This window comes from Cupressus sempervirens, chromosome 2, assembly GCF_028749045.1.
Source record: "Cupressus sempervirens isolate cs-2001-9-10 chromosome 2, ASM2874904v1, whole genome shotgun sequence".
NCBI lineage: Eukaryota > Viridiplantae > Streptophyta > Pinopsida > Cupressales > Cupressaceae > Cupressus > Cupressus sempervirens.
The window spans coordinates 195360207-195383435 of NC_143119.1; the positions used below are offsets into that span (position 1 = coordinate 195360207).

The 23229-nt window shown below is 30.6% G+C and overlaps 1 pseudogene; it reads right to left on the reverse strand.

Annotated features, from left to right (window-relative positions):
- Nucleotides 1–706: 706 nt before the first annotated feature.
- LOC149571746 (alpha pinene synthase, chloroplastic-like) lies at nt 707–8811 on the reverse strand (annotated as a pseudogene).
- Nucleotides 8812–23229: the final 14418 nt, after the last annotated feature.

Below are 23229 nucleotides of genomic sequence, written 5' to 3' on the forward strand. Positions count from 1 at the left end.
TAGGGCAACACTTCACAAGAGTGAGAATTGAGTAGCATGTTACTAGTGGTTTTTCCCAAATTGGGTTTCCACGTAAATCACTGTGTTATGTGTTGATCTTTTTATGTGTTATTCTTGCATGCTGATTTACAGTAACTTGCTGAATAGGAAAGTTAAAGCTTGGATGAATGAATGGTTGAATGGGCTCACTACACTTAATAAAAAAGTTTGAATAGAAAATTTGGACCTTGAATAACTGATTGACTAAAGCATTTCTAATAGTTAGTGCAATTTCAAGCTTTAAGTTTTAGTGTTTTAGTTTTAGTCTTAGTTACAATCCTTTTATTCTCAATTTCTTTATTCCTTTTCTCAAGAAAGTAGTAGTTTAGTGTGTTAAGAAACTAGGAATTGACCTTATCCAGAGATTTACTCTAAACCTTAAATTGCCCACAACTTAGGAACAATTCCATGTTACATTGAAATATCAAGTTTTTGTTCAACTTTATAAGGCTGCAAATTTCAAGTGATAACAACAATCATGAGATAAAAAATAATAAAAAAAAAATTCCCATCAAAATCACACACTCTATATTTTTGAAAGAAAAGTATTACTTTGTTATTTAGAGTGTATAATCCTCATGTAAAAAGAATTAGTAATCTACTTGAGCATTATTTTATATTCATAAAAGGAAACTATTCAATTCTTAACAATGTATATATAATCTATCTAAAATGTCACATAGACCATTGGTTCAAACATGATTTTGGTGATAAGAGTTTTTGTCTTAATACTTGAGACACTAATTCCATCTATTTCTTTGTAGAGAAGTTGGATGCCTTTTGATAATGCATATCCATGATCTTTGCTTATTCTTGGGATATTATTAGGCTTTAAATATTCCCAATTCAATTCTTTGAGTTTTTCATCAATCAAAGAATTGAGATACTCTAACACATCCTCCTCAGTAGATCTAAGATTGTCTTTCAAATAACATGTTACACACAAAGCTGCTTCTTTACAATCCGCCTAAACCTTCAATAAAACCATTATACTTTTAATGTGATCAGATTTCCACAATCCATCTTAGTTATGTTAATCAGTTTTTGGATTAGATTGTGTGCAGATTTTTGTCATCAACGTTTTGAATCACACTACGTGATCCATCATCAGGATGAGAGAGCAAGATATGTCAAATAAAGTAAGTGATCTTTGCATTATAAGTAAGAGATGTCATTATACTTTTGTCAAATTTCAAATTAATCACTTTTAATAAAATTAATTAATTATATGAATGAATAAATGCAATTTTTTTGAAAAATTTGTTGAATTATCTAAATTTATATGCATACCTTGAAAGTATTTGTATCATTTCTTAGTTTGAGGGCCAAGCATAAAAGATCATTGAACTTTGATGGATAATCAATTTCTTTTATAATATCATCATAGATGGGCATATCTAATGATAGTATAGGTTGTAAGGTTACAACATGAGATCTGAAGCTTACTTTTTGATTCTCTAAATATTCCTCTAAAGATGGTATATATCTTGTTGCAAGCCAAGTTGCCTCTTGCATGAAAGAATCTATACAAGCTTCCCACTGTACAAAAGCAATATTCCAAGTCAACATTAATAAGTTTAAGTAAATAAATTACTAGAAAAGTCTATAAAAAAATTCAACTAGGAAAAGGGAAATAAGAAATATTGCATACAATAAATAATCACAAAGCTTAATTAATCATGCAACCTAAATATTAATCAAACCACTAAAGGAATTGAGACAAAGTGCATGGAATAGAAAATAACAAACAAAGAACTCTCTAAATTGGACTTCAATGCACATTATTTCTTCTCCGATTAATGGTTTGTTTCTTACATTTTGACAAAGTAAATCTACAAATGAAAGAAAGAATTTGAGAATAATGAAAAGTATATTTGAAAGTTTGTGGTTTGATAAATAAGAGCAATGGGGAAAATTTAAAAGGCTTTGGAACTCAAAATTAATGGATTAGATCAAACTCAATTAGTGGCTAAGATTGCATGAGAGAGCTCAATTTTGGTAAATGATAAGGCTATAATAATTGGAAGAGTTTCAATTTGGAAAGTCCCATATTGAAAATGGAAATTGTCATAGTTATGCCATTTTATGACAAGATTCAATGCATAAAGAGAAATGCAATTCAGAAGGGAGGCTAAACTAGTTAGAAAATGGAAAAGGTGTGGGCTAGAAAATAGGAGGTGTAGGCTAAATTAGTAGGTGGAGGAAAATTAGGAGGAGAGAATATTTGGACTTTTAAATTTTCAATAATTCTCTCATTTGAAAAAGTGAACAATTAAAATTAATTTTGAAATAAATTCAAAGTGGGGTAGATAAATTATATTTATTTATCATGACATATGACATATGACATATGACTTAGTATAGAGGATAAATTATTGATTATTTACTCTAAAAAAGATGACTAATCAATTGAAAATATTAAAAGGATCAATGATGAAATTAGTATGACTAGACATTGTCAAAAGGCTAAATTGATTAGAATATGATGCAAATTAGGAATTAATATTAGTAATATAAGGTTATGACTGAAGAAAATATAAAAAGTTAAACAAATAAAATAAAATAATAAGTAATGGGAAATATATATTGTTAATTACATTGAGAATGAGATTTTAATGACTTGAAATAAATTTTCTATTTTATAGATTACTAATGTAAACAATAAGTAGCAAATATAATAAAGAATTTGTTTAAAACACATTTGTGGCATACAAAGAAATAAGAGGACGCACGCACGCACGCCCACACACACACACATGTGCACGCACATGCACACGTGCACACACGCGCACACACACACACATATCTAAGAAAGTGTATTTATATATAGATTATATTATAACTCACTTCCTTTATAAATAAAATAAGTTTATTTTAAATTATTTCACTTTTACTTATTATGGTTGATATGGTAATGAATTATATATATGAGATAATTAGTAATGAATATTCAAATAATACTAAATTTTTTTGGTGAAATTAATATAATAGTTAAATTAAATTCTATATCCACACTCTCTACACTGATATAATAAATTAAATACACATATAGAGAATTAATTATTTTCAAAAACATACAACTTTATGTGCGTAGTCAAGTGTGTCTCTTGCTTGAGTTTTTTGAGCCTCTCAAGCCATGCTCCTTACACCCTCATCAAAGGTGTTGAATGCCACTTTCATATATTCTGGAAGTCCTTCCATGGATGCTAAATCCCACCTTCATTAAGCATCAGACAATCTATTATCACAATATGCATATATGGAAAGTACATAACAAATATGGAAAGATAAAGCAATGTATGTCTACTTACTATTTTTTTTCAGTTGCTAATCACTTATTATGTCTACTTAATGTTAATATCAATATATTAATTATCGCATGGAAACCATATTTCCTATAAAAATAATAACTAAATATTTAGCATGCATATGTTTCATATCTTCTCGTAAGTTGTACATACCTCTTGATGGCTTGTGTGAAGAGTTTAAGTTCATTCAAAGTTCCATAAGTTTCATTAATACTGTCCAAGCAAGTGATAAATGTACACATCTTTGCAAAACCAATTCTAAAAGTAGAATAATTTGGATTAATACACAATGCAACTACTATAAAATAAAATTCTACATGGTGTTGTCGAGCAAACTCTAGTTTAGCTAGACCAGACTTTATCCACCATCTATAACATTCATACATTACTGAATAGATATGATTATCTAGTAATCGAACAATAAAAAACATTATAAATAACTAAAGAAGCAAACTAAAATAATATCTTTCATAGCATGAAATTTTTACCTTGAGAGAATTTGAAGTTCATGTTGTTGAATTGATTGGATCATATTGAAGTCCATCTTTGCTAGTTCCAAAACAATTGAGTTAAAAATACTACAAAAATTCCAAATTATAATGTTAGAATATCTTAGACAAGTTTAAGAAAATTAAGTAATACAGACTTGTTTTCTACTAAAACAAAAAATTATATTGTGTATTTAAAAAAATATAAAAAATCCTAAGGTTTTGAATTAGAATATCATGAGTATGCTACAAGATATTAGATTTACTTGTTCATGGTCTTGACATCTCCATATATGTCAATATAAGTCCTTGCTTCCAATCTAGGCACATTGGTATGCCAACCATACTCTAAATTGAATTTTATCTATGACACCATTCAAATTAGAATTCCCATTGATAAATAGATTGATATGATTAATATGAAGAAATATATTTAGGTTTATCAATTATATCTCTTTCATAATATTTATATTATTATTGTTTCGTAGAGTTTGTTTTGAATATGTAGTAGAAAAGAACTTGCCATCATCCAAATTTTTCTCCTTAGGAAATGTAATGAGTGAAGCTTGATATAAATTTAAAATGCTCCTTAACTTCTCCTCATTTGATTGAATATTTGAGCATACAAATATCCCACCATTATCTTTGAATTACGACAACATATTTGATATGACATCATGTTAGACACAACTCCATCCTTTGTTAATATAAATTGTAATATAGTTAATATTTATATTTGGTCATTTGAGATTTCAACTATAATAATTAATAAAATTGGAAGGAAAATTATACTTCATAAATAAGTATAAAAATCTTTCAATTTGAAAATACAATAAAAAAAATCTCAATTCTACATTTATAATTTAATTATAAAAGCATCTACTCTATTTTTAGAGTATATTCTACTAAACATTGAAACTAAATTTGATCATTTAAAAATAAATTATTCATTTATTCTATGAATTGGTGTGAAGATTCAATTAATACAAAGTATAAGTACACCTATTGGATGGGAAAAATATTGGTAGATACATGATCATAGCCTTTTATAATTAGATACAAAATAATTCATAAATCATAAAAGGCCATTAAGTCGCAAGATAAAAAAAAACATAAACAATTATTTTATGATTGAACAAATGTGCGAATTTCATCTGAAGAGACACCATATTTGTGGAGATGAAGAATTGGAAAACCCAAGGCTCTGGTGTTAAGATTTGTGGAAGGAGTTTCTCTACCACACCCAATACCATTCATATCATTCCAAAACCGACTATTCAAACCACATGTTACAAATATTAGGAATGGAGTAAAAGAATAAGTATTAATGTAGCTACTTTTTAGCAACAATTTGCAATGCTCATGACCTTTTGATAATTAAACTTTGTTGTCTATTTTTTAACATACATCTTAAATGGTATTTTTAATGAAATTATTAGCAATAATTCTTGTAAAAAATTAGACAAAAAACAAAAGAAAATAGTTTTTGGAGCCATGTGTCATTTTTGTTATTCATTTCTAGCCTCCGCACCTCCCCTCTTCTTGGATGGAGGATTCTATAACACGTAGAAGTGTAACTATCAAATATGGCAGCATAAGCCACAAGTAGAACTTCTTCGACTAAGAGCTAATGATAGGGGTATTCCCTTTGCCAAGTTTGCATCAGGCACGATCCAAACCTCATCTCTTATGATGTTGACACATTGTACACAAAAAGACTTGATCCCGAATAAATTCACCAAATTTCTTTGAACCCATCAACAACCCCCCTTTCCTAGCCAACCTTAACCATCACACACTAAGGAAGAAATTAAGCTTGAAAAAAAAAGTCAACTTAAATGACTATTTAACAATTTTAGCATCAGAATCAAGCCTTAGTGTGTGATGCTTAAGTGGTCTGCCCTTTCCTGAGATATTATTTTAATTTTATAAAGAATAGCCTTTCCATCAAAATAAAAGAATTCATATTATCTTCTTTCATAAAATTAAAATTTTGTAAAAGTATATGTTATAATTGAGTATATTTCTGGATTCAATTGTGTGTTTTTAGCATCAACATTTCAAATCGCAGTCACTGGTTCATCATTAGGAAGAGAGAGTGTAAGAATAGAAATAGAAGAAATGAGTGAAAGAATTTGATTCCTTTCTTCTTTTTCTATTCTTGCACTCTCTCTTTATGATGATGGATCATTGAATGTGATTTGAATTGTTGATGCTAAAAACACACAATCAAATTCAGAGATACACTCACATTTACTAATAGATTGTGGAAATATGATAATGTTAATATTTTATATTCTTAAATTAAAGGAAAATTTGCACTCAAATAGTTCTATAAAGAAATACACCTTGAAATAAAATAGATTGAAGAATATATTGAACAATGTGATTAAAAACAAATGATTCCAATTGCATCTATATAGTAGAAACTTAGTACCTATACACATAGTCAGGAGCTTATTATATCTCAATTTGGAAATGGTAGTCAGTTCTAAGATGTTCAACATCATCCACCATAGAAAGACATTTATAGAGATCATTTGAAGATGAAGTGTTTTGAGGAAGAGCTTTGAAAATCCTCTTTATCGCCCAATTAGCTTCTTAGCTCATTCAACATAAGAGGGAGCCTGATAAGACCATAACAGAAAAACAAAGCAACAAGACTGTTAAGTCCCAAAAGATAAGGAGTATAATATCTTACTAAGATCAACATGACTTGTAAGTCCCAAAAGATAAAGGAGTACAATTGTGAAAAATAAAAAATCACAATCCTAAATTTTTTACTCGGCATAAGGTGCCGAGTGTCAATTTTTCTCGGCACCAATGGATGTCGAGTGATAGGCAGTGGGTGTCGAGTGAGCTCAAAACAAGAAGAAGCTCAGTGAATTTGGCACACAAGGGAAACTCAAAAATAGTGTATGTTGAGTGAGATTGATAGTGTGGATGTTGAGTGAGCTTAGTCACCACTGCAAGATGATGCTTGACAATAAGGTATGCCGAGTGAGCTCAACACAAACTATAGAGATAGAACTCAGTCATAGACTAAACTGAGTGAGTAGTATACTAGACTTCTATTAAAATGCAGAGAGCCGAATGATGAAGATTTCAACTATGAACTTCTCAAATGCAAAATACTATGCAATGATGAATAGAAGAACAATAGATTGCCAAGTATGCTTGCTTGCTTATATTCTATTCAACAAAACTATTACAAAATTTGGGAGCATTTGGCTTCAACTAGAAAACCATAAAATCTTCAAACTGATAAAACTTAAAACTTAAAACTTATAGCTCTAATGGTTGCATACAACAATGCCTGGAGCAATCAATGCTTCACAAGACAAATTAAAACAATGAACTTAAAAAATAACAAGAGAAAACACATGCAACTGTAGACATGAAACACTTCTTTCTATCTTCTAAACTCTGATTTGATCTATTGATCAACTTCTCTTCTTTGCTTTGCACTGATTCAATCCTTCTCTCTACTCTTCTACTCTACAACTCAACCACTGATTGAATGAATTAGATTCATTCCTTTTTGTCTCCTTGCCAAAATTTTTTTCCCTTTCATTTCAAATTTGAACTCACCTACTGTGCATTAATTTTTTTGACCATTCTACTGGCCATTAGGGTGGTAGGTGGACATTTGGCTCCAAAGGAAATTGACCTACCTACATTAAATATTTCAACACTCCCCTTTTTCCTAAGCCAAACCAAACAAGGATCACTCCTGATCCAAATCAACTAAACCAAGACCCTCTCTTAGGTGTACAAAAGTTCTAATGCCTAAAGGCTTAGTAAAAATATCTACTAGTTGCTACTCAACTTACAAAATTCCATTTTGATATTCCCATCCTCCACCAACTCTCTGATGAAGTGATATCTGATCTCCATAGGCTTTCTTCTCCCATGGAAGATAGGATTCTTAGAAAATGCAATTGAGGAGATGTTGTCACAATAAATTATGGTTCCATCCTCTTGCCTTTCATTTAAATCTGTCAAGATTTTCCTTAACCAAATAGCTTGACATGCTATTGCATTTGTTGCTATGTATTTAGCCTCTACTATAGATTGAGAAACAATAGGTTGCTTCTTGGATGCCCATGAAATTGCACCCAATCCCATATGAAACATGTATCCAGAAGTGCTCTTCCTATCATCTAAACTTCTAGCCCAATCACTATCCATGTAACCAACCAACTTGAAATCATTTACAGTAGTATACAAAATTCCAAATCCCTTGGTACCATTCACATACCTTAGGATCCTCTTTCCCACTTGCCAATGGGAATCCTTTGGTGTTTCCATAAATTTTGAAATCAAACTTACTACATGCATCATGCTTGGCCGAGTTGTAGTCAAATACATCAAACTTCCAATCATGCTCTTATATAGTGTTGGATTTACATTTTTGCTACAATATTCCTTGCTCAACTTCAGACCTGCTACTATTGATGTTGGGGCTACCTTACTATTATGCATTTTGAATCTCTCCAGGGTCTACCTTGCATATTTTTCTTGAGAGATGAAGATGCCACCATGCATTTATTTTACTTGTATGCCTAGAAAGTACTTCAAGAGACCTAAGTCTGTCATTTCAAATTTATTCTTCATGGCCTCCTTGAACTCACCAATTAGGAAATTGTCATTTCCAGTGAATATTAGGTCATCAACATACAAGACAACAATCAACACATTACCACCTGCTACCTTGATGCACAGTGTGGGCTCACCATCACTTTTGCTAAAGCCATTGCTCATCAAATATGAGTGAGTCTTGCTACACCATGCCCGTGGAGCTTGCTTGAGCCCAGAAGATAAGAAGTGCAATAACATAACAAACAAGGTGAAATTAGTCTTACATCATATATTTTTGAGAGGGATTGAAGGAATTCATCATCCTACATGTTGGGGTAATGATTTCTAGTGTGACCTGTGATGCCTTTAGTACCAACATACACCAATTTGATCATTCTATAGTGTAATGGGTATGTTTTGGTGAAAGGGTTATGATGAATGGAAATAGAACAAGGCCTATGAAATGACATAAGCTTCTATTCAACCATAGTGGAATATGAAGGCAAAGGAGTAGAGAAAGGTAGAGACATGATTTTTGGCCTCTTGAATTATTATTATTGTTAAAAGCAAGGATAATGTTTCTCTATGTTATGGTGAAGAATGTCATCCACTCCAATTTATAGCCCTTTCATGGGAAAAAATAAAACTGCATAAACTGTAGCTATGGGGGCTATTGTTTTATGTGGGAAACTTCCTGGTTGTATACTCAATAGTCAAGACAAATACATCTTTATAATCAAGAAAATAATAGGGGAGTCATATTTGTAGGTGTGCCAAATATAGTGGCAACATGTTTTTTTAAAGTTGTCTGAAATAAAATAGCAACTCCAATTATGCCACATATGCTCATTTGCATGTGTGATGTTGTGAAATATAACTTTGGACAAATTAGGTACAAATTCAATCATGACACATTATAACAATATAATAATATAATGTGATGAAATTTAACTTGGGAAATCAGGTCATGTTATGCTCATTTACAAATATGACTATTCTCTGTGAGAGTTGAAAATAAGATGTCTGACATTAGGTAAGTGCCTCTCAAAATAAAAAACAAAATGTTTGATATCAGTTGTTCAAGAATAACTATTGGCATGCCACTTTTATCTTCTATGAATGTGCTCAATTAATATCCTAGTATTGGAGCCCACTTCTCTTTGTCTCTTCTCTCTTATAAGTGTGATCTAAATTTGTACACTAATGCAATCATATAATTTGACTTTAAAATGATATCATAATTTGACTTGTTGTGGAAAATATAAATGTCTTAACTCTTACCATAAATCTAAAATAAAGTTGATATGCCAAGCCTTACAATTTTCTATATTTTTAACTTCCCTAACTCATACTTTGTAAACACCCTTTCTACACTCAACCAAATATAGCTTCACCTAGGAGAGATCCCAATCTAAGTTTTTAATACCTACAAGTTACTCACTAAAAATTAAAATATTGAGAACTAATGCAAGATCTCCAGTCTTAGGAGCTTCGTTCCTTCTATTCAATGTTTTAAACTTGTTCTTTGATGTGGTTAATTATCATAAAACATTAAAAAACAACTACTATTTCCCTTGTCAATCCAAAGGTGTTTAATTGATTCTATTTTCAATCTCCAAATAATATTATAGTCCTTTTTAGTTGCAATATAAATTTTATGTAGATAGAAGTAATTCATGGAGACCACTTCACCCATTTGAAAACACCAATCTCTTAAAAAATACAATTTATAATTACTAATATTTATTAAATCAATAACTAAGTTGAACCTATTTTTAATTAAAAATAAAAATAAATCTTTACCAAAATAATAAAGTGACTCCTATATAGAAATAAGGCTAAAATGAAAAACAAAATAAATTCTAAAGATGGTGTGATGGGACTGGTGTCTATTCCATCAAAGTAAAGCTAATTAAGTTAAGATTGAAGATAAATGTTAGTTCACTCTAGGTAAAATTTGCCAAAATTTCTCAAAAATACCTTTGTAGAAATTGATTCAATGACATTTTTCATTTTGAAATAATGAATGCCCTAATTGATAGCAAAGAAAATTGTCCATAAATAACAAGGATGGTTGAAATAAAAATATGAATTCCAATTGTGTCACATTATGTTGATACACGATTATCCTAGGTGTAAGGGCAATCTTGCATCACCCAAAAATATTTATATTTATAGTTTTCCAGTTTTGTGTTTTTGATAAGGGTTATTCTTGTGTAGAGTTGCTATTTGTGGACTCTTGCTAATTTTAGTAAGTTGGTATTATGTGCTTAGATGTTTATTTTTTATTTTTATTATTTTTATTTATTTGAAATGAAATAGCAACTCCAACTTATGTTCATTTGCATACAACTTGGAAAAATTAGGCACAAATTCAATCATGCCACGTTATGATTGTTACATGAATAATATAATGTGATGAAATTTAACTTGGGAAATTAGGTCACGTTATGCTCATTTACAAATATGACTATCTAACATGTAAAAGATTTGGGTTGTATGGTTGGTATTAGAAAATACAATTGCAAAAATAGCAACTTTATGTGTGCCACATAATGTATTTTCGCAGGCTCACACATTTCACATGACAAAGTAGCCACTTCTATGTTTGAGACCAAAACAAAATATCTTTTCAATTAGGAGTACACATATAGTGCCCTTGAAAATACCATGGTAATATATATATATATATATATATATATATATATATATATATATATATATATATACACACACACACACACAAAAATAAATCACTTTTTTCCTTAATTGGAAGAAACCAAGGTGAGAAAATTAATGGAAGATTTTGTGAAAGAGATTCTCTTGTATATCTCATTTTATAAAATGTCTTTCTTCTTCTTTTTTTATTGAGAATAAAATGTATGACTATTCAACAATGATAGATAAGTATTGATACACGACATTTATTGTGCTCCAATGTGTTCAATTATTAGTCCCTGCCATGAGGCAGGAGACTATAGTTTTCAATGTGCATTTTCATATTAGTTGAAATTTTGGGAAATGCACAACTTTAACTTATCCTATAGTCTATCAAAATATTTCTATTAAACTTTATTTTTTATTTTTTTATTTCTATTTTCCTATTCCCTGTGTTCTTTTTTCCTGGTGGTTTTTTTTGTTTCTCCTTGGAAAATTTGTATTAAAATATGACTGCTCTATGTAAGATTGAGAAATTGAAAATGTGGCAGCTAATTTCACATCCCATGTACCCCATCTATGTTTTTTCATTTTGTATACTCTAAATATGTGGCATTATAGAAATGTAGCTACATGTGTCTGATACTAGGCAACAACTCCTTGAGCCAGATGTCATCCCATGAGTTTCCATGTTTGTAATATTTATACATATGTTTAGATTGAACACATGGCTGTAGAGATGTTTTTATTCATCGTGGGAGAAACAATGTGAGTTCTTCACACTTTTCATATTAGGATTATATTAAAAGTTGGCTCATAAATTTTAGTTGAGAGATAAAGATTTTAGTCTCTCTACAGTGTTGATATTCAAACCCTAAATCTGTAACCCACATATGAAGAAGAAACTTCAACAAAGTTGTGATTAGGTGAAGCTTAAATTATTTTTAAGTTTTTAGTATACATGCCTTGTTATCTAGTGGATGAATTGATTTGTTATTGGCTTGGTTTCTCTAGGAAAATATTTCTACATTGGAAAATAATCAACATAGGTACACTTACTGCAAAAATAAGTGTCTTAAATGCCTTAAATCTAATATTTTTTTTCATATTAATCATTGTGTTTTTTTTAGCTTAGTTTTAAATGACCTTTTTTGTCCATTTTGAAGGAGGATTTGGAAACTTATAATATGAAGTATCTTGTGTGATAGGTTCCATTGAAAATTTGATGATCTAAATTAGCATTTTGCAGCATGGTAAAGGATTTTTAGCTAATTGTTGAGTTGTCCATTTCTTAAGGTGGTTCAAATGACACCTGTGTTGAGTCTGGGTGCTTACCACTTACAACACTCCTCCTATTTCCACCCATAGATCTCCTCAACCACTATATATTTTTTGGGACCAAAAAATATCCAAAGGAAGTCCAGTACCATAGGGTGGCCCTAGTGCAATATCATTGAAGATTACATGATCATTTAAAACTATCCAATGCCAATTTGAATACATCTCATTAGCATTAATTGCATTTTGTTCTGATAAAGTTTTCTCTTGTGTTTTCTTGTTTGCTAGCAGGACACATATCTGTGCTTGATTCATGGATTTGAGGCGATGGAAGAAAATGATACAAATTATATGCTTGACTTAGAACATAAGTATAGTCATGTTTAAGCCAGAGGTTTGAGTGTGATCCCTATGCCACTATGCTAGTGTTAAGATCTATTATTCCTCATTGATCATAAAACCTATTTTGGGAACCCAATGAATGATTTGTCTAGATGTATACATAATAGCTTTGTAACCTTCTCATTTTAGGCCTCGATGCTTCTCAACATGAATGTAAATTGAAGGATACACACCATCTAATTGGAGAAGATAACAACCTCTCTAAAATTGTAAGTTTTTTGATGAGATAATTGTCTTTGTTTACTCTCCAATATTTGAGGATGACAATTCTTGCCCTAATTTTATGAGGATTTTGATGTTATTTATTTAATTAAATAAGAAACATTAATTATTAGGTTACATAATAATTTTTTTATCAATTAAGATAAGTATACTAGTTTTTTAAAAATATTTACAATAATATCATTATATTATTATTAATTTTATACAAAATATGCTACTAATAAATTAATTATTACATAGTGTATATATATATATATATATATATATATATATATATATATATATATATATATATATATATATATATGAGGCTTTGTTTGACTTCTGAAATTATAATTTTCCATCGACATAAATTTGATTAATTTACAAGTCACCAAAGTATGATTCATCCCTTCGTTGATGAGTGATATTCTATAATGGGGGTTTATATTCAAAGGGCATATGAACATATATAAATCTATATAGAAAAACCTATTTTCGGGAACTATATTATATAAGTGACAAAATTTGGGTGCAAGATCAAAGAATAAAAGGATACAAAGTTTTTTTTGGGTGCAGGATCTGAAAATAAAAGAAATCGAAGTTTATTTGATACAATATCTAAAAAATAAAAGGAACACAAATTAATATTGGTGTAAAGTATTTTTTTTTCTATTAGCTTCTATTTGGAAAATTGCGCAACTTATATAACACTTTATTTATATTATGATAGGCACAATATTCTCCATTAAATTGTAAACTCTATTTTTTTCCTTCTAACAGTCTTTTCAATTTTTATTATAAAAATATTCTTAGAAAATGAGGGCCTGGACTATCCTCTTGTACCCAAAAGTTAAAATATTGAATTTTTTCTTTTAAAAAATACAACTAATTTTTAGCAGATTTCTATTATTTTCTACAATGTACCATTGAAATTACAAAGAACTCATACTGAATTTTGGTTATAATTTTAAAAAGAAAAGAAAAGTATAATTTGTAGGGAGGATAGCTGCATCTAAAAATATGACCATTAAGTTGAGATGACATATGTCACCTAATATACCACTTTTGTGACAAGGAAGTGATAATATTACTAAAGCTTCATTTTCAATGTAGCATCATGGATGCAAACAATACCAAGTTTTGTCTCAAAGCTCAAGAAATATCTATTTCAGAGCTAGAAATGAATATAATGGAAGAGTTGGTCCATAAGGTAGACACCGACAAGACTCTTTGTTGTGTTCGATTCATTTCCAAGTTTTTCTTTCTTGGGTTCCTACAATTCTTATTTTATTTTTTCATAAGTTGGGGATTGATTTTCTCAATTTTAGGGTTTCATATTTCCTAGTGCAATGAGAGGCTTGTCGCAATAAAACATCTGAGTGGCACAATGGCAGGTAAGGATACATTTCATTCCTTGGTTGGACTATGATGTGTTTTAGTGTATAAATAAATTCATCTAACCCAATACTTTCTTGAATGCTCTTTCAGTATGACTTGTTCTTGATGTATGATTATAATCTACACTAATTGCTTCTAAGTGGGGAATTCTCACAAAATATGTGATTTTAGTGAGGAAAGCTTATACTTTCCCAAGTAATGATTCAAAATGTAGTTTTAAATAAAATTTTAGAGATTCATCTAGATTAGTCTAACTCAACTTTAGATGATTAAATGTTCAAGTCTTCGCTGCAATGCACATGGCTCAATCCCTACTTAGGACAATATTAAGAAATGATAGAAATAAGTTAAATTGCATTAATGGTTTTGTGAAAATGTAGTATAGTGCACTATTTCTATTTACTTGATGATGGCACTTTCTTTCTTGTTTATGCTATTGGGCTCAAGATCACTGAATTTGTTAAAAAGGTAATATTTATATCTTGTTATTGGTGCTTATTAATTTATCTAATGATTTTAAATTTAATTTTATAATATAAATTGTCAATATTATGTTTATTTAATAACCAAACAATTTTATTGAAGTGTAAGTTTCATGACGTTTTTCATTTGTTTTGTGCCATCATTTGAACTGGAAACATGCTAGGGACCTAAGAAATTTTGGTATATTATATGTGGAAAATTGATTATCTATAAGGGCTTATTTTAAGTGTATGTGGACTATACATGATGGACATTGCATGCTAGTGATCCATCAATATGTACATATATTTCTACTATAATGTGTTAAGGTGTTGAATTTGGTAGTTAGATGAGAAATTAGATAAATGAGATGAAGATGACATTAATTTCTTAAATTAAATTTTCATTATTGTATTTTATTCCAAAAAAATTGGTAGAATTATCAAAGTTAACTTGAGGTATCTATAAATTGAAACTATAGTTCATTAGGTTCATTTAATGAAACTTATATGAAGAATGGTTTTCGCCTTAAGTTGATAAAAGTTTCTTACAATCATAATTGCAAACTCTAAGATCTTGTGTTGGGTATTGGTTAAGGGAATTGATAATAGAAAAAAAGAAAAGAAATTAATTGAAAATAGAAAAATATTCAAATAACTAAATAACATTAATCTTTTACACCAGTCATGGTAGAGTTAGTGGGAGGATTATTAAAGCCAATATTAGGATAAATAACTCTCTTTTTTATTTTCTTGAAAGTGAGCAATCAAATTATTTTTATATGTAGGTTTTGAATTTGACCATGACCATTGACTACTTCCATATTTCCCCTAATGAGGTCAACAATATTATTTTGATATGAGTTTTTTTAATGAAAGTACTTAAATCTACACCATGTTGCATGAAATGTTCAAAGTCTTATTTGTGATAATGTACTCGGATAATGTTGGATAAAAAAATTAAGATATTATGATACATTTTTCTAATTTGTAATCATTGCTCAACTTTTTCTCCCTTAAAAAATAACATGATTGAATATCCTCTTTCAATACTTCTCCTTACTTGCACAAGGTAGGGACTCAAGCTCTACAAAGCTCTTGTTATTCTTGGTATTGGATCCCACTCCACTTTGTCCCAACTCTACTATAAGTGTAACCTAAATTTAATTTGGTATAGTGGATAATATAATGATCTTAACATCCACCATAAATCATGAAATAAAATTAATTCAAGGTCATTATTTGATTCTCTCCCTTTTACTTAAAATCTACAATTTTTTTAGGAATAAGCATTCACACAATAACTTGTAAAAAGTATTTATTCAAAGTATTTATGCAATTTTTGTTAATCTCATTGTGGTTTTGACAAAGTAGTGACAAAATACTTAGTCATTATCTAACAAAGAATAGTGCAAGCTAAGTGCATAGTGTATGCCGAGCATAAGCCTCCAGACAATACATGCTAAGTAATATAACAGTTAGTGCCAAGCACTAGTATGTGCTGAGTAGTCAGTGTGTGTTGAGTCACTCATGTACCAACCAATAGAAGGAGCTAAGAAAAAAAATGTGTTTTGAGTGATTTAAGTGTCGAGCAAGAGTAAGTGTTGAGCCATTCAGAAGCCAAGTATCAGTATAAAGAGCATAGTGAGCAAGAGTAAGTGCTAAGCCATTCAGAACTAGAGTATCAATATAAAGGGCATAGTGAAGACCAAGCATCAGAGCCTATTGATGGTGAGTTACTAGTCTTTGACATATATGTTTGTAATGGAAAAAACTTCTATGTAAACCATTTTTGGTTGACATGAACATGAATTTTTGATATTAAGAAATAAGGATCCTATAATATCATGAATCCCTATGCTAGTATATGCAGCCAATCAAATAAAGTGAAGAGTTAGATGATAATAAGGATTAACCACAACCATTGATTTTAACCTAACCCATCTCCATAATACCTACAAAAAGAGGTAAACCCTAAGGTAGAGTATGCATGCAAAGGAAGATGTGAAGAGAATCATTACATGTGCAAGGAGAGGAAAGCTAAGAGCATAGAGAGCATTTCATGGTGGAAATGATGGCTAAGTAATGGAACTACAATGAAAAATTAGTTTGAGAAGAACATATACAAGTAGTGAAAGGATAGGAAAGATAGATCTAATTAGGAGGATCAAGAGATAACCATTAAAGAGGAGCTCTGACATCAAATAACAAGGTGCTAACCAAAGGATTAGGTGCTGAATCATTTTAACAGGTGATATAGAGTAAATCTCTTAATAGTTTAATCCTAACAAACTTTTGCAAATCTCCTAAAAAAATGCTTACTTTTTTGTGAGTTTAAATCCTTTAATCAAGGTGAGACCTAACAATCTTGTAAGCCTTTAGCAAGGTAAACCTTTAACAAGGTAGATCATAGACTATGATAAAAAAATTGTAGCCATAATAGGCCATACTTTACAACTATAGTAGTGAATATTTGTGGGTGTCATCTCCACCCCTATTTTACCTTCTCCTTGGAGGGTTTCTAGGTAACCAAAATCTTATGTGTCATGTGTTGATTTACTTTATACTTTGGATGTGATGCATGGTTACATATTTTAGTTTACATGTTAAGTTATGAGATGGATGAATGGTGAAATGTTTTAATGGTAAAAGTTTTAAGTTCTAATTCACCTCCCCCCACCTCACAAAAAAAAAGAGTTTAAGTTTTGATTCACCTCCCTCCCAACTCAAAAATTACTTTCCCATCATCATTTCCAATAATTGTTAACTATATGAGGTAATCTTATTCATAAAATATCTTTCTTCTTTTTTACATTAAAAATAAAATGTATGATTGTTCAAAAATAATACAAAGTCTTTATTCAAAGGTGGTGTGATTAAGAATCTTGTTCAAGGGGATTGGTGTCTATTACATCAAAGTAAATATGATTATGTTAAGATTCAAGATAAATTTTAGCTTACTATAGGTAAAATTTTCCAAAATATCTCAAAAATACCTTTGTAGAAGTTGATTCAATGAAAATTTTTTTTTTTGAAATAACGAGTGCCCTAATTGATATCAAAGAAAATTGTCCATAAATAACAAAAATGGTTGAACTAAAAACCTAAATCTAATTGTGCCACATTATGTTGATGTAGGAGTATCATGGTGTAAGGCATCATCCAAAAACATTTCTATTTCTACATTTCTAGTTTTGTGTTTTCAATAAGGCACTACAACATTTGGGGTCAAATTGTGAAGACAATGTAATTTATGGTGATTTTCATACTTTTTTTTGCAATTGTATTCGATGCCATCGCAATACCAATGTTGGCGTCATTATTGCAATGCCCATGTGAGTATAAACACAAAAAAAGAAAACATGACATAAACCATTCCCCATTTGTTTTGATTGTTAGAGCTGCATGCAAAAGAGGGTGGAAAGCTCTAAACATTGTCATGCCTTTGTGATTGGTGCATTTCATTACAATGCCCTTGTGATCTATGCATTTCATTGCCGTGTCATTGCTCTATGGTTTCATTGACATGTCATACCCTTGTAATCTCTATGTCCTTGCTTTGCAATTTTCTTCAAGGGGCTATGTAAATGTTCTTTTTTTTGCCCTTCTAAACATTTATCTCTTTATATTTCCTTCTAAAAATGTATATCTTTATATATAGAGAGATATATTTTGAAAGGTTCTTATTACATATTAGGACAACAAAAAGATTGATCCAGCTGCATACATATTCCATAATCCAAATAATAAAATAATAAAACTCTATACCATAGCCCAACAATGGTAGCCAAGGATATCAAGGCTCCATACACTAGCCCAAAAATAGTAGCCATGGATGTAACCATGCATGTAATGACACACTCACCCTGTAGGGATGCCAAGTAATTAATGTTGTTGTTAATTTGGGCATCACTATATGATCTAGAATGTTATGAAGTACTGAAGCTAGTAGTAACTTATCCCATGTCTCCAGAAAATATACTATAGGTTTAGGGTACCATGACTCTCAAGAATTTGTAGCAGCTATTCTCACTAATGGAAGAATAGATTTAGTGAAGAGTTGAATATACGTATGTATTTATACACATATATACATATACATATGTATACAAATGTATATATATGTATATATTTGTATATACATGCATACATACATATATGTATTTATGTATATATGTATGTATGTATGCATGTGTATACAAATATATACATATATATACATTTATATACATATGTATATGTATATATGTGTATATATACATACATACACATATTTGTGTGTCTATGTATGTATGCACACACACACACACAGATATATATATATATATATATATATATAGAAAGAGAGAGAGAGAGAGAGAGAGAGAGAGAGAGAGAGAGAGAGAGAGAGAGAGAGAGATCTTGTGGATTATGGATTATAAACAAAAAAGAAGAAAATCCAAAATTAATCATTCTCCATTTATTTTGATCAATTGTGGAGAGTTGCATGTGAAAGAGGGTGGAGAGCTCTGAATGTTGGTGGAGATCAATGGAGATCTAGGATTTTGTTATTGTTCCCTTGTGATCATTGCATTTTGTTGTTGTGTCATGCCCTTGTGATCTTCGTTCCCTTTCTCTATTATTTTCTTCAAGGGGAGAAGAGGTACCTATGAACAAATGTTCTTTTTTTTCCCTTCTAAACATGTATCTCTTTATATTTCCCTTAGCAAGTGAATAGAGAAGCTTCTCTTTATGTATATGTATGTGTATACATACACACACACACATGTGTGTGTATATGTATGTATGCATGCATATATAAAGAAGCTTCTCTTTATGTATATGTATGTCTATATATACATATACACATACATATATACATACATATATCTGCATATATAATTTAATCACCTTGGAAAACTGTATTTGATCCTACTAGCTAGGAACAACTGATTGTTCATTTTATTGTACCTAATTTGATGACAGTTCTATAGGAATTTGTAATCAACCCAACTAATCAACAAATAGATGAATTTAACTGGGTTATGGCTTGTTTCTTTCCAAAAATATCTGCTATGATATGTTTTTGTAAAAATTCTTGCGAACTCTACCCATTTTTCCTAGTCTGCATTATTTTTGTGCAGGATCTTGAGGTAACTCACTTAGCACAGGTAGAGTGATTTTTATTGTTTTATTATTTGGATTTTGGAATATGTATGCAACTGGATCATTTTTCTATTGTGCCAAGATCTCTTTGTATACATACATACATACATACATATTGTTGGGCCAACATATGTGATGCAGGAGTATCAAGATATGCAAGGATCCCTAAAGAAGACAAAAGATGGATCAGAGGCAAGGAGGAGTTTAAACCAATCAATTGGAATGTGTTGAAGCCAATCATGTCCTTAGAAGGCTTTGAAGATAAAAATGTAATGAATCTTAAAGGTCCTATTAAGGGCCTTAGGATCTTTGATAGTGAAATATGGGAATGATGACATATTGGAGTTAATTGGGTCCTTAGGAGACTTAAAAAGGTTTAGGATTGGTTAAATTGGTCTTGAGGACCTAATAGGAAAGTTTAGTTAGTTAATTAGTTGTTTTATTCAATAAATTGTAAGTTGAGAAATTGAAATATTTGAATTCCAATGATTAGTTCCATTTTGGGGGGAAATTAGATTTAATGAGTTTTAGGCATAACTAGGCATTCCAACCAATCCAAATTGGCTAGGATAGTTTTAAGGGATGCTATTAAGTCAAGTTTGAGGCATTGTATGGAGAGATCAGTATTGAGATTGATCAATTGTACATACAATGTAAAGAGAGCCAATAAAAACTTCATTTTTCAAGCATTTGGTGCATTATGGCTTGACTATCATTGATTTCTTGTAGTCTTATGATCTCATAAGCCTTTTTTCATATTTTTTGATCAATTTTTTATGCACTGAGATTTGTGAAGTTCATTCCTTTCAAGTTTGTTGTCGTTGCTTTAAGGGTTTCATTATTTTCATTAATAAGTTTGAGTTTCTACTTGAAATGTTGATCATTCCATGAATGCAGGAGTTTGATTCTCATGGAAAGATCTTGTAATAGAATGTAAAAATCATATCTAACAATGTTTTGAGAGGAATTTCTATGGATTTGTGATCACCATTAGAGTTTGTGAAGTAAAGGGCACTAAATTCATGGCTATGGAGTAGTAGCAGGAGTTCAAGCCATTAGAGGTTAATGTTTAATGATTGGAAGTGCTTTGGTATGTTGGAGACAAGGTGAAACAACCTTTAATTGAGTCTAAAGGTGCTTGGAAGTTAGAGATTTAGAAAACCCTACCTTTGAGGGTTTGTAAGAGATTGATTTAGGGCTTTTGAGGTTACAGAAGTCTTGGGACTAATTTCTTTTGGATTTGGAACATTTACAATATAAGGAGAGACTGTCCAAAGTTAAGGATCTTGGGAATACAAGAAACTTGTAGTTGCTTTATTAAATTACCCTCTTTTCATGCATTTTTGAGCCACAATATGGTAACAATAGGATATGGTCCAAAGAAACACATGGAACCCTTCTGATATTTTGTAGTATGGATTAATGGGTATTTGAATCCACCATTTTTTTGTGGAGTGTTTTAGAAAGTTTGAGGGGAAAGTTCACTTTTGTGTTGCTATAGGGCTACTAGGAAATGGACAATTTAAGGGATTTGGGTGTTGGATGTTACTTGAGGACCAAATTTTTTTTGAAACCTTTTGAATCCACCTTTATTTGGCCTAAGACACCCATCCTAATCATTGGGGAGGTGTTGGAGTTGTTTGTGTACTTTTTTCTTTGTAGAGGGTTTGGGGGACCTTGTACTTCCCTTATAGGTTTAAGTGGGATTAACTTGGTTTAGAATCCTACCACCCTTATCTCTGCATCAGTATGGAGCCTTTATATCCAACCATTCATTATAAGTTGGGGAATGCACTTCACACTTGGCATGCAAGTGATACATCTGTATATGCAATTTTATCACCTTTGAAAATTGTATTTGATCTCGCTAGTTGAGAACAACTGATTGCTCATTTTGTTGTACCTAATTTGATGACAGTTCTACAAGAATTTGTAGTTAACCTAGATAATCAACAAATAGACCCATTTAACTAGTTTATGGCTTGTTTCTTTCTAAAAATATCTACTATAATATATTTTTGTAAAATTTCTTGAAAACTTTGCCCATTTTTCCTAGTCTGCATTATTTGTGTGCAAGATTTTGAGGTAAGTCACTTAGCATAGGTTGAGTGAGTTTGATTGTTTTATTATTTGGACTCTAGAATATGTTTGTAGCTAGATCAATTTTTCTATTGTGCTAAGATGTAATAAGCATCCTAAAAAAGATCTCTCTATATATATCCATACATACATACATAGACACACACATATGTGTAAATATATGTATATATACACATACATATATATAAAGATAAGCTTCTATATATACACATACATACATACATACATAGACACACATACATATATGTGAATGTATTTATATATACACATACATATAGATAAAGAGAAGCTTCTGTATTCACCTACTGAGGGAAATATAAAGAGATACATGTTTAGAAGCTTCTCTATATACCTTAAGCCCTACTTATAGTATCTTATGGTTTCTCATGACCCTAATCCTTCTATGGAGCATGAATCTTCTCATTCATCTCATGATGAGGATAATGCTTTAAGGGTTCCTCCTGAATAAGTTCATAAGATTGCTACTGAGATAAATAAAATGCATGATTGACTTCTTCAAGAGAATCACAATATTGATACTATGGCTACTTTTGATGCTCTTAAGAAAGTGATATGTAATGATGAACATGGATCTTTTACATGGTCTTACTCACCTTGTCCACACTCACATTAAGCCTTTAACTCAAGCCACATCTAAAATAGGAATGGCTTCACATATCACTAGTGTTGAAACTACCTTGTCTCTTTCCAAACCTATCTATAGAATTCCTTCTTATGTTGCTCCTATTGTGACTACTTATATTCAACCATTTAATACTTCTATTAGCAGTCTTACTATTTTTCTCTACCTATGAGCATGGAGCAGAGTCCTCTTCAATACACCCAAGGTGTGTCCCCTATAGTTGCACAAATGTTTCACAACCATACAAGACAAGACTCCACTATGTGATTCCCAATACCCACTTTCCTTAGACTAGATCAAATGCAAAGGTTAAGACACCTCTTTGAGGCCTAACAAGACACAAACTTTAAGCCAAGGTTTTTTAGGGATGAAATAGGGCTTCTTCCAACCTTAGATTTAGTTTCCAAATGTTTTCACACACAAGTCCCCCCAATATATACTTCAGAAAATAAACTATGTACTTTGGAAATCAACCATGTACTTCAGAAATCAACTTACTCACCTAAAACTTCAAACATAGCCAT